This window comes from Pinus tabuliformis, chromosome 2_2 (assembly GCF_031772625.1).
Source record: "Pinus tabuliformis cultivar Carrire ecotype Pingquan chromosome 2_2, CPIR1, whole genome shotgun sequence".
In the NCBI taxonomy this organism is placed as follows: domain Eukaryota; kingdom Viridiplantae; phylum Streptophyta; class Pinopsida; order Pinales; family Pinaceae; genus Pinus; species Pinus tabuliformis.
In genome coordinates, this window is record NC_142300.1 from 443788564 (window position 1) to 443800656 (window position 12093).

Below are 12093 nucleotides of genomic sequence, written 5' to 3' on the forward strand. Positions count from 1 at the left end.
TTATCTCTGTAATCTATTGCGTTCCTGCTTAAATCCGGATCATTAGTCTATCAGATCAAATGCATTAATCATAATCTACAGGAATCAAACGACAATCTTTCACTCTTAAGGGCGGATTGAATAACACACACCAATGGAACAACATTGATTACTGATAAATTATGGAACAATGCTTGAAAACCATATACGCACACAGCACACTTAAAGAGTAATCTGATCCAAGTATCAATCTCAGTTAGAAAGAATACGACTGCATTTCAAAATAAAACAACATTGTTCATAAATCCAACAATCGCAAAGAACATAACTTCCAAGATGAATTCTGTAATGTTAATGAACAAGTGCACAACACAAAGGCTCTGTAATGGAACAGTAACAGTATTCTGTAAAGACTAGCAGTATTATATCAACTCCTAAAAGAACAATAATATGATGCAGAGTCAATACAATAGTTTTGTCTATAGAAACCTTAATAAATTAAACATAACAAAGCATGTGATGTAAACTTATAAAACACATCAGATTACCAAATAATGTCGATAAGCAAACCACGCATACCAAACGTAATAATATAGGAGCAAGTGTCCTCCAGGGCCGGGCCCGTAGCCTCCAGGGGTACACCGCTTGAAGTTATTCTAGACTCAGAGATGAAATAGTAGCCAAGTTTGTATTAATGCATAGAGCAGAATTACAATAAACTAGTTCTTAACGAGACTCGATGATCAAAGTTTTGATCTTAAAAGAAATTACATAAAAGCATAATCGTATCTTCCCCTTCTCTGAGCTAACTGTGCTGCCCCTTTTATAAGGGTGATGGCGGAGATATCTAAGTGCAGAAATAGATAAAATAGCGATCCGGATTCGCCGAACCATTAGTCCTCAGTCATTTCTTTTCTTTCCTGCGTCGAGCTGATATCTCCACTTCCTTTCCCGGGCTGATTCGCTTTGATTTGCTTTGCCTTGTTTGCATACGGTCTCTCGTCAAGGTGACAGTGGTTAACCCGTCCTTGTCCTTTCCTTTGGAATGACAACTTATCGTTTTTCCTCCTTCCTGCATAAGGAAATGACAATTGTCAGTGTTTTCGTCTTGCATATTAATCTCACATGTTTTATTACAATTATTTATCATTTTCCTAGTTCATGATGCAAAAGGTTTGTAAGTTCTAATGAAAAGATACTGAAATAATCATAAAAAACATACCTTCTTTAGTACTCCACACACCCCCCTGCTTACCCTATTTCATGCCCTCATGAAAACATTGTAGTTGACATGTAAGGCAGTGAGAGAATAGGTTGGAGATGGAATCTCATGTGGAGGCCTACAGCCATAATGTGTAACTAGGTATTCAACGAAATGGCCTATCTGACCCTTAGGCATCTCATACAGGGCTTGGTATCTGGGTGCAGGGTGCCAAATAATTGGACTCCAGAACCTATATCCTAACCAAGATGGCCCTGCCCTCAAAATGATTTCGCCATAGAGGTGCAAGTGGTTGGCAGCTAATTTAAAACTCTCATACTTAAATGGTTCCCTGAGCTGGATATTCGGATTAGAGATTTGATACCGAAATTTAGCTACATCAATGGCAGGGTCTTTGATAGAGAAAAAGTATTCTAATCCTTGTCGAATGAGTGCCTCATGCATGGGTCCTAATGCTTCAATTACACCTGGAGTCTTCATGAGGTTTCTATGTGCTCCCCACAACTGTACTGGGTCCCTAGGCTCAACCCTTACCCACAAATCTAATTTGTTTTCTTGCCTTTGGAAAGTATTATAGGCTTTAAGCCATTTAATTTGATTAACCCCAAATGAAATAAATGCCTGCGATTGGATATCCCCAACAAAAGGGCCAGGGTTCAGCTCAATCTCCTGCTCTAATACAAGGTTATGTAAATAGAACTCACACAGTAATCTCTGGACTTTTACCCCGTAGTGCTTACATCAGTCTATAAAATCATTGACGGTGTTAATTTGTATGGGAGCACCTACTTTAACAGCCTTTATTTTTAATTGCAAATACCGTTCCAGTAAAAACAAGGCATAATTCTTAGCAGGGGCTCTACATGCTAGGACGTCATTGTATAAAGAACACAAGGTATCCATCTGCTTGATAACTATATCTAACCTATGAGTTACCTTCGCGACTTTCTCTTGTTCCCTTCGCCACCATTCAAAGGCCTGGCTTTCGGATAGATTGACATTCCTAAGCTACTGTTGTAGCTCTTCATACTTTTTTGGAGGGACCATTTGCTCTCTAAGCTTTTCTGCTTCTTGCTGAGCTTGCTTCAAACCCTTTCGTAGGGTTACCGTTTTTGGATCTCTTCTCCACGCAGCAGTGGAGGCCAAGAGTTTTACCTAAACTTTCCTATTGCGTTGCTTTGAGTTCATAACCCTTATCACTCCCGAAAGTGTTGCCTCCGTCTGAATTTCCTTATCACAGGTCAACATCTCATCCATTTCTATCTTAACGTGGAAATCATTCCATTGCTGTTCTTTTTCAATTGGAATAGCAATTTGTTTCTCAGCATCATTTGGAACAGTAGCCTAGTTTTCGACAGGGTTTTGAACAGCAGGATGGATTCTAGTCCTTCGCCCCTTTGCCTTGAGGGGTTTTGCTGGAGTGGTCACATTTTTCCTTCCCGAAGTCCTTTTTACCCTTTGCCTTGCTTTTAGAATCCTAATCTGCTGGTGGAGCTGGACTATTATATTCAGTAATCTCTGCTGTTCCTTTCGCAATTCCCTAATTTTCGCAATTTCCTTAGAAGGAACAACAACCTGTTCACTACGGCCTGGACTGTGACTAATTCTCGAATTTTCTCTCTGGGGTGTTTCTTCACTGTTCTGCTCTGGCTGTTCCGGGGCAAGAACCCTAACTAGTTCTGTTATTTCTTGGGCGACCTCTCTTTCTGCCCCTGTTTCCTCCGGAATTTCTTCTGGTGTCTTCTGGTTAGGAACGGATTGTTCCTGTTCAGCATCTCCTGTCATCTTTTCATCATGAACAGGCAGATTCTCTTCTTCTGCCTCCTTTGCATGTGATTCTTCAGGTGCATTTTCCTCTTGGGGTTTCTTTTCGGCGTGGAGGTCTGATGGACTAGAAGGTTGGCCATATTCACCCATATTGGCCAAAACTTTGGCCAATTCATCTTCTCCCACTAGGTCCTGCAATGGGCTACCTTCCTACTGTTCCATTTCCTCCTCCTGCTCGGATTGCTCAGCTTCTTCTTCTTTATCTTCTTCGGTTTCAGTTTCTTTTTCTCCTTCTTCTTCAGATTTCTCGGCTTCTTCTTCGTTTTCTTCTTCCTCTTCAGATTGCTCGGCCTCTTCTTCTTTTTCTTCTTCTTCTTGCACTCCTTTCTCATCGTCCTCCCCTTCTGGCCATGGGGGTTGCTCATCTTCTATTTCTACCGGTTGGCTGGTGTTTTCTTGGGGCTTCTCCAACCTCCCTCATAGTCGTGCTAGCCGGATCGATTTCCTGCGTTTTTCTAGCCGCTCGGGTGTACCGGTGGCATGTTTACGCTTTGCCAATTTCCTGCGTTTTTCTGGACGCTCGGGTGTACTGGTGGCATGTTTACGTTTTTCTAGACGCTCGGGTGTACTGGCGACATGTTTACGTTTTGGGGATGGTGCAGTCAATCCCCCATTTATCATGGCAATTAGCTCTTCCCAGCTGCTCTGCTGCTGGGTGAGGCTATGACTGACTATTAACTGAATCAACCCATGATGACTAACAACTGACTCTACATGCTGTGCCCTTTTTATGCTCTGTGCAATGTCATGAAGTAAATAATTCAAAAATGCAGGTAAATTTACGGAGCATTTTTGCTTTAGTACAGGTAAGAGTTTGAGATGTCGTGGTCTTACCACGTCTTTTCTGCCTTCACAGGTGATGTAGCTTTGAATGGTCTTTGCCAATTCCGCCCACGGCTCTCCTAATGCTGCTGGCAGAACCCCCTTTCCTCTAATTTCCAGGCTCTTGCCTTCGTCCTGGAAGATTTCTATAATCTTCTGCAATCTCTCCTTTTTTAACATCCATACAGGTCTAGTGGCTGGCAGTCCCGAGACTTCTGCGATTATGTCGTCGGTGACTGCTATGCGTCTCCCCCCCACTGTGGAGTGATCTTCTTGCAAGTTCTGCAAGAATTCAATTGCCACAGTCTCGTTAGACTCCTGCAAGCGGTTGAGATAAGTCAGCCACCCTGCTCTTGCCAGGATTTCCCTGGCAGCAGCAGAGACTATTAACACCTACGGTTCTCTCTGAATCGATCTTCCTCCCATGGTTTCGCTGTAAAATCTCAATGGAACGACAGCTGTTTGTGCTGTTGAAACACAGAAAGGCTGACAGACGCAAGACTTGTTCAAAATCTAATGCTGCAAAGTATATAATAGAAATGCCTTATGAACAGCAAGTCATGCAAAAAAAAAAAAAATTTAGTATACCGTTGAGTCGTGCTATACCCCAATACACAACTTCCCAAATAGTGAGCTAACACGTAATCCAGGGAATGATGAGGTTAACCTCCCCCCCCCCCCCCGCGCAATGTGATAGGTTGTCCCAGTCGTCAAATAAAGGAGCAGTGCCCGCTCTGAAGCAAAGTCATAAAGGAACAACGTATGGCAATATGCCATGTTTACAAAATTAGCGAGTTACTGGAATCGAGGCGTAGAGTTGGATCGCTTAATACGTAAGAAACTGCTGTGATATGATGCGAGGCTGGGGGATAGGACAACTGCCGCGGAAACAGAAACTCATGCGGTCATTGTCAACTGTTCTGTCATGATTGGTAATAATATATGTCCATGCATTATATGGTTCAGGAAATAATATATGATTGATTACTAAGGTATAAGAAATAGAAGGGTGCTAATAGCTACCTATTGGTGTAAATAATGTGACTTCAATACCATTAACAGTGCTCTGCTGCCGACAGGTGTCCATAACCTTGGCAGAGTTGTTTATTTCACCCATGGAACCATGATCCTTTGTGTATGCTTAGGAAATGTTGTGTGATGTCAAAATGTAGGCCATTATGCTGGCTTGGTGACCAGTTAGCCATAATGCCATTCACGAGGAAGGAGAAAAAAGTGGGTAGGCTGGCTCGTGATGAGACCTCCTGTTCCAAAGGTTGTTTATTTGATATACCTTTTGGACCATATCCCTGGTGTGGTGGCCATAGTGGGAATGCCACTTCGCTTTCGTTCTCATGATCATGGTAGGTTGGCTCTTGATGAGACCCCCTATCCTGCATTTGACAACTTATAAGTCATGTTTGCTCTTTTTTTTTTCTTTTTCATAAAGTACTTTCCCTATTTATACACAAAGGGTGGTTCAACACTCCTTAAGAGTAGGAATGGTGGAAGAAGTCTTAACATCTCAATAGGAAGATATAAACCCTTTTCTCTTATTCCTAAATAATAATCAAAGAGGATTAAAAGGGATCAACATGATAAAGATAACCAATCAGAGCAGAATTAGTAGAACAATGACAGCAAAAGATGATAAATAAGCGTGTCCTTCCTTCTGTCCTCTTACCAATTCAGAGCAATTTCTTATAAATATAGCGATTTATGATTGACTGATTTCAGTATGTTGTGATTTTGTATCCATTGCATAAGTGCATAACTATATTCTAAAAGACTTGAAAGAACAGGAGCAATAAGCATCCTCAATTTAGAACAACAAAAGGAACAAGTTGTTTCACAGGGAGAGCAAAAGCATGCAAGTGGTGTTCCTTTTGGAAAAAGGAACAACAAAAGACCACAAATTTTGTTCCTTTGGAAAAGGAACAACAGAAAATGCAAATGTCGTTCCTTTGAAAAAGAACAACAAAGATGGAAAACGTTGTTCCTTTGGAAAAGGAACAGCAAAACACACACAACAAAACATACAAGTGTCGTTCCTTTAGAAAAGGAACAACAAAAATCGAAAACGTTGTTCCTTTGGAAAAGGAACAACAGAACACACCAATGCTGTTCCTTTGAAAAAGGAACAACAGAAATCAAAAATGTTGTTCCTTTGGAAAAGGAACAGCAGAAATAAAAAACGTTGTTCCTTTGGAAAAGGAACAACAAAACAGGAAAATGTCGTTCCTTTGGAAAAGGAACAATAGAAATCGAAAATGTTGTTCCTTTGGAAAAGGAACAACAAAAACACACAAATTCCATTCTTTTGGAAAAGGAATGACAAAAATAAAAAATGGTGTTCCTTTGGCAAAGGAACAGCAAAACACAAAAATAAAGAAAAAGAACCAAATTACAACAAAATGACGGCTAATCCAAAGGGGTTTGCTCTTTTGAAAAAGGAATAGCCAGAAGAAAATGTTGTTCTTTTGAAAAAAAAGGAACAACAAAAATAATAACGGAAAAACGTTGATTCAAAAATATGTACAAAAATGATTCAAGAAAATTATGTACAAAATGTAAAAAGAAATAAATTCCTTAATGAATTACAGGTGACGAAGACTTCTCTTCCTCCCCCAAAATCTCCATATCAGAGTCTCGGTGTAGCTGCTAGCAGAAGGACTCCCGAGTGAGTGGTTTGTGATAGAGACAAGCTCGGTGGCCATTTGCCTTGAAGGCATATCCAAAACCATCAATAGTGATTAGAGTAAGGGTCCCATTGTCATGTACCTTTTGGATTTCGTATGGTCCCAACCAACGAGTCTAGAGTTTCCCGGGGAAGTCCTGAAACCTGGAGTCATACAAATGAGCCCAGTCTCCTTCGTGGAAGACTTTATTTTTAATGAGAGCATCATGCCATTTAGCTCGCTGCTATTGGATCAGGGCAGTGTTTTGAAGTGCAGAGAGCCTAACTTCGTCCAGTTCATTGATCTGCTGCAATCGATTAATCTGTGCCTCGGTTAGATCTAAGCCAACTTCCTGTGCTGTTCACAATGTTTGGATTTCGAATTCTATGGGGAAAATGGGTTGTTTTCCAAACACTAATTGATAAGGTGAGTAACCTGTGGTGCTTCTCCATGTTGTTCTGTAAGCCCACAGTGCTTCAGGTAGTCTGGCAGCCCAATCACGTCTATGTGACGCAATGGTTTTCGTTAGGATTGCTTCTATTATTTTATTGCTGCTTTCTACCTGCCCATTTTCCTGTGGGTGGTATGGAGTAGTGATTCTATGTTGGACATGATAGTTGTTGAGTGTTGCGGCTATTCTGTTCCCAGCAAACTATGGTCCACGGTCTATAATTACTTCTCTTGGAAGGCCATAACACACAAATAGATGGAACAAGAACTGTATGACAGAGTCCTCTATAGCTCTTGGAAATTCCTCTACTTCAACCCACTTGGTGACATATTCTCTTGCCACCAAAATATATGTTTTCTGGTTTGATGATGGGTTAATTGGTCCAACGAAATCAAGAGCCCATCGCTCGAATGGTTCGATGACTAGCTGTGGTTTCAGAGGCATCTCATCAGACTGACCAGGGCGTCCTGCTCTCTGGCAACTATCACAGGCTTGGAAAAATTTTTTTGCATCTTTGAAAATCGTGGGCCAATAATACCCTGTCTGCAGCACTTTATGTCCAATTCTGCAATCCGCGAAATGTCCACCACATGGTCCATCATGGTAGGCTTTTAAAATGTCAAAGATTTCATCTTCTCGAACGCATCTCCTGATATGCATGTCTGCCCCTGTGTGGAACAAATAGCCCCCAATCCAAGAAAATCGAGCACTCTGCTGGACAATCTGTTTCCACTCATTAGGGGTTAGATGCTTTGGTAATTTACCTACTGCTACGTAATTGGCAACATCAGCATACCAGGGTGTTTGAACAGCCACAGCAAACAGATGCTCGTCCGGAAATTGGTCTTCAATTGCTACTGCATCGATTGGATTTGGCATTCTTGAGAGAAAATCGGCTATAGGATTTTCTTTGCCAGGTCGATCCTTGATTGTAATATCAAATTCCTGCAATAAATCAACCATCTAGTTATTCTGCCATTTGTGATAGGCTTGTTTGCTAAATATTTTATGGCAGAATAATCTGTGTACAAGATAACAGGATATCCAGTAATGTAATGTCTAAACTTATTGACAGCATGTATTACAGCTAGAAATTCTTTTTCAGTAACAGTGTAGTTTAATTCAGCAGGGGATAAATTTTTGCTGATGTAATAAATTGCATATGGTTTTTTATCCTCTTCCTGCCCAAGGACTGCTCCAATTTCTGTATCTGAGGCATCAGATGATATCTGAAATGGCAAAGCCCAATTTGGTCCTCGAAGGACTAGGGCTGTGGACACAAGCTTCTTCAGATCTTGGAAAGCATGTTCACTTTTTTCTATCCAAAGAAAATCAACGTTACCAGTTAGTGCATACAGAGGTGCAGCAATGCGAGAATAATTTTCTATAAATCTCCTATAATAACCAAAAAATCCAAGAAAACTGCGTACCTCCGTTTGAGTGGTAGGAGTGGGAATAAGCAAAATTATTTGGATTTTGGCTGGGTCTACCTGAATGCCAGCCGCTGAAATATAATGTCCTAGGATAAGTCCTTCAGTCATCATCATATATCATTTTTGGTGGCTTAAACAAAGCCTGGTAGCAATGCAGCGTTGTAGGACTTTTTCTAGGGTATCCAATGCTGGATCGAAATCATCTCCATATGGTGTAAAGCCATCCATGTATACTTCAAGTCCTTCATTTATTAAATCTGCAAAAATGCTAAGGATAGCCCTTTGGAATGTGGCAGGAGCATTGCATAAGCCAAAAGGTAGAACTCGGTAGGCAAATGTTCCCCAAGGACAAGTAAAAGTAGTTTTGTCTTGGTCTTCAGGGGCAATCTAAATCTGATTGTATCCACTGAAGCCATCTAGGAAAGAAAAGAATTTCTTTCCTGCCAAAGTGTCTAATACTTGGTCAATGAATGGGAGAGGGAAGTGGTCTTTTTGTGTTGCTTTATTTAGCTCTCTGTAGTCCACACAGATTCTCCATTTCCTATTCTTTTTTGGTACCACCACAAGCAAAGAGACCCATTTACTATCAGAGATAGGATAGATGAAATTGACATCTAAAAGTTTTTGAAGTTTAGCTTTTACCACATCTTTTAGATGAGGATTAAGTCTCCTTTGAGGTTGACGAACAGGTCTCGCATATTTTTCTATATAAATGTGGTGTGTACATAATTGGGGGTCAATTCCTTTCATATCAGGGTAGTCCCATGCAAATGCTTCTTTATATTTCCTTAACAAATGGATGAGCTTCATTTCTTGTTTGGATGTGAGGTTGGCATTAATGTTTAAGGTTTTTCCCGGTTCAATTTCCACAATTTTACTATTTGCAATATAGGTAACAGGTATTGTTTGATCATGTGTATCTTTAAGAGGATCTTCTTCTAATTCGTTATCAAATGCTGCCTTTATCATGTGACATTGTGTACGGGATGTGAGTTTAGTTTGACTAATAAAATTATTAATGGCATCGTCTTCTGTTTGGTCTTTGAAATCAAGTGCCTCTTGTATAGTTAATGGAGATCTAATGTTATCAGTAAGGTATGATACAGGGTGCCTATTAGTTTTGATTATTGTGACACTTGGTTGCGCTGGAGGATATAGAACTAAGTTCTTGATATTTGGTCCTCTGGTTATGGTCATATTTCCTTTCCGGCAGCCAATATAAGCATCAGTAGTGGCAAGCCAAGGTCTACCTAAAATCAGTGGATGTCCATCAAGTCGAGTTTTGGGATTTATTATCAAAAAATTGGTTGGATATTCCCAGGAATCAACAGAGACCATGACATCATCTAGTGTGCCCTCTGGCCTAACCACAGATCGGTCAGCCAATTCTAGCAACGTAGAGGTGGGTTCTACATATATAATACCTAGCTTTTGGCAAGTAGCAGTTGTTAAGATATTGATTGCAGCTCCTAGATCAACTAAGGCATTGGGAAGGGTCTGACCATAAATTTGCACAGTTACTATTGGATTTCCTGGGTCTTCATATTTAATGGGTGTTTCTTTTCCTGATAATAAGTCAGATAGAGTGCCAACTACTTGGACTCTTGGATTATTTGTTATATTCCTCCTTGGTTTCTTTACACACAATTCTTTGATAGTTTTTGCATATATCAGGATGTCTTGAATGGCTTGGAGGAATGGAATTTTTATGTACAAATTTTGTAATTCTCCCAGAATGTCAAAATCAGGATATTGTATAGGTCGAGGTATGATTAATCATTCTGGGAACGGGGGAGAGGATGTGGTTGCTTGATTATAAGTTTGTTGTTTATTCACATCCTCTTCTTGTGACAAATGTTCTCTGGGTAACTGATTTTCAACCTGAACTGTCTTATCTCCCTCGGTTTCAATAATACGCCCAGATCTTAGCTGAAGATCATTACACTCCCTCAGATCGGCTCCTATCTCTGGTGTTTCTATGATTTGGACAGATTGGACCGGTCTGTTATTTGGATTGGGGTTGGGTTGGGCTGGGAGTTGCGGTCTCAGATTAGACTGGGGATTTTGTTGTAAGGCTGGCAGTGTAGGTTGAGGGAGCAGAATGGTTCCTACTGGCTGATGCATCGGTCTCTGCCAGTTTGCCTGCCAGGCTGAACTTTGTGAAGTAGGGGGAGTCCATTGCGGTGGGTATGAGTTACTTTGCCAATATGGTGGAGTATAAGGAAGATTCGTCCAACCAAATTGGCTTGCCTGATTCAGCCACGGGTTTGAGGAAGGAAACGACTGCGGTGACCAGTTTGGAAACGGGGATTGGGATTGACTTTGCCACATATTATATTGTTGAGCATTATACTGCAGAGGCTGAAAATAAGAAGTTGGGTCTGGAAACATACCAGATTGTCTCGGCTGCCACTGACAGCGCTAGTTGAGAAAATACACTGATTCTGGTTCTTCTTCTACCTCTTTATATACTTCTTTTAATCCAGGAAGTGAGGGACAACTTTCTGTAAGGTGACCTTTTGTGCAGATGGCGCATGTTTGGATTGCATCCAGTGGACACTCCTTATGGCTATGCTTTTTCCTACATCAGGGACAGAAGATTGCCAAATTTTGTTCTGCTTCCATTTGCTTCTGTTTGGCCTGCATAATGTCAAGTTGTGTAGTTAGTGTCCCTAGTATATCAGTTTTAAAATTTTCCAATAAATTTCCAATTTCTACACATGTTACTCCTTCTGTCGAAGTTTTATTATCTCTTACAAACCAATCATCTTCTGCCGGTTTTACTCTTGTGCTGCCTCTCGAGCTCCTGATACATAAATCAATAATGTCAGCAAAATTTTCTTGATAAATATCTCCTTTTCCCATAAGGTTTAATGTTTCAATCCATTGTTCCTTCATGCCCCTTATTAATGTTGTTTTTAATACATTATCAGGTAAAGGTAGTGATGCATAAGGAGATCTTTGAAGATTATACTGAAAACGTTCCACATACTCCTCTAATGTTTCGTTTGGTCTAGCTATCATCTGGAATATTTCGTCCTTCAGTTCTCTAGACCTGCAATAGTCTTGATATTTTTTTAGAAAAGATTCTTTCATTTGATCCCAGTTATTTATAACCCCGCTACCTAATCCCATAAACCATCTTAAAGCAGCCCCTTTTAGTGTAGAGGGAAATAGTTTCAGTTTCTGGGGGTCGGTGGTGTAATCATATCCCCTGCACAGTACATCAAATTCAAATAAAAATGCATCCGGGTCTTCTGATGTAAGACCGTGGAATGTAGGGATATGTTGAAGAGGGATTGCTTTCATAGGCGCATTTGCTGCAGAATCCACTATGGGGTATTGTAATGTAGAGGTTTGGTTGTTTGGCTGGTTTTGGGCCATTGGGTCGAATATATGCCAATAACCTTCTGGGATATCTAGGAGGGTATTCCTAGGTTGAGAGGGAATGACTTTAACAGGGATAGTTTTAATAGCACTTCCTCTATCTGGGATAATGAGAGTGCCTAATGTCTGAGGAGATTGAGTTTCTTCAAAGATGATTTTTGTAGCACTTCCCTTGTCTGGGTTGTTCATTGGCTGAGATGTCTCGAGAGGAGATCTCGGTTCCTCGGTTTCCCCTGTCTCTCCTCCTCCTTCACAAAGATTACTGAAATTCCCTTCCTGCAATAGTTCTGGAGTAGA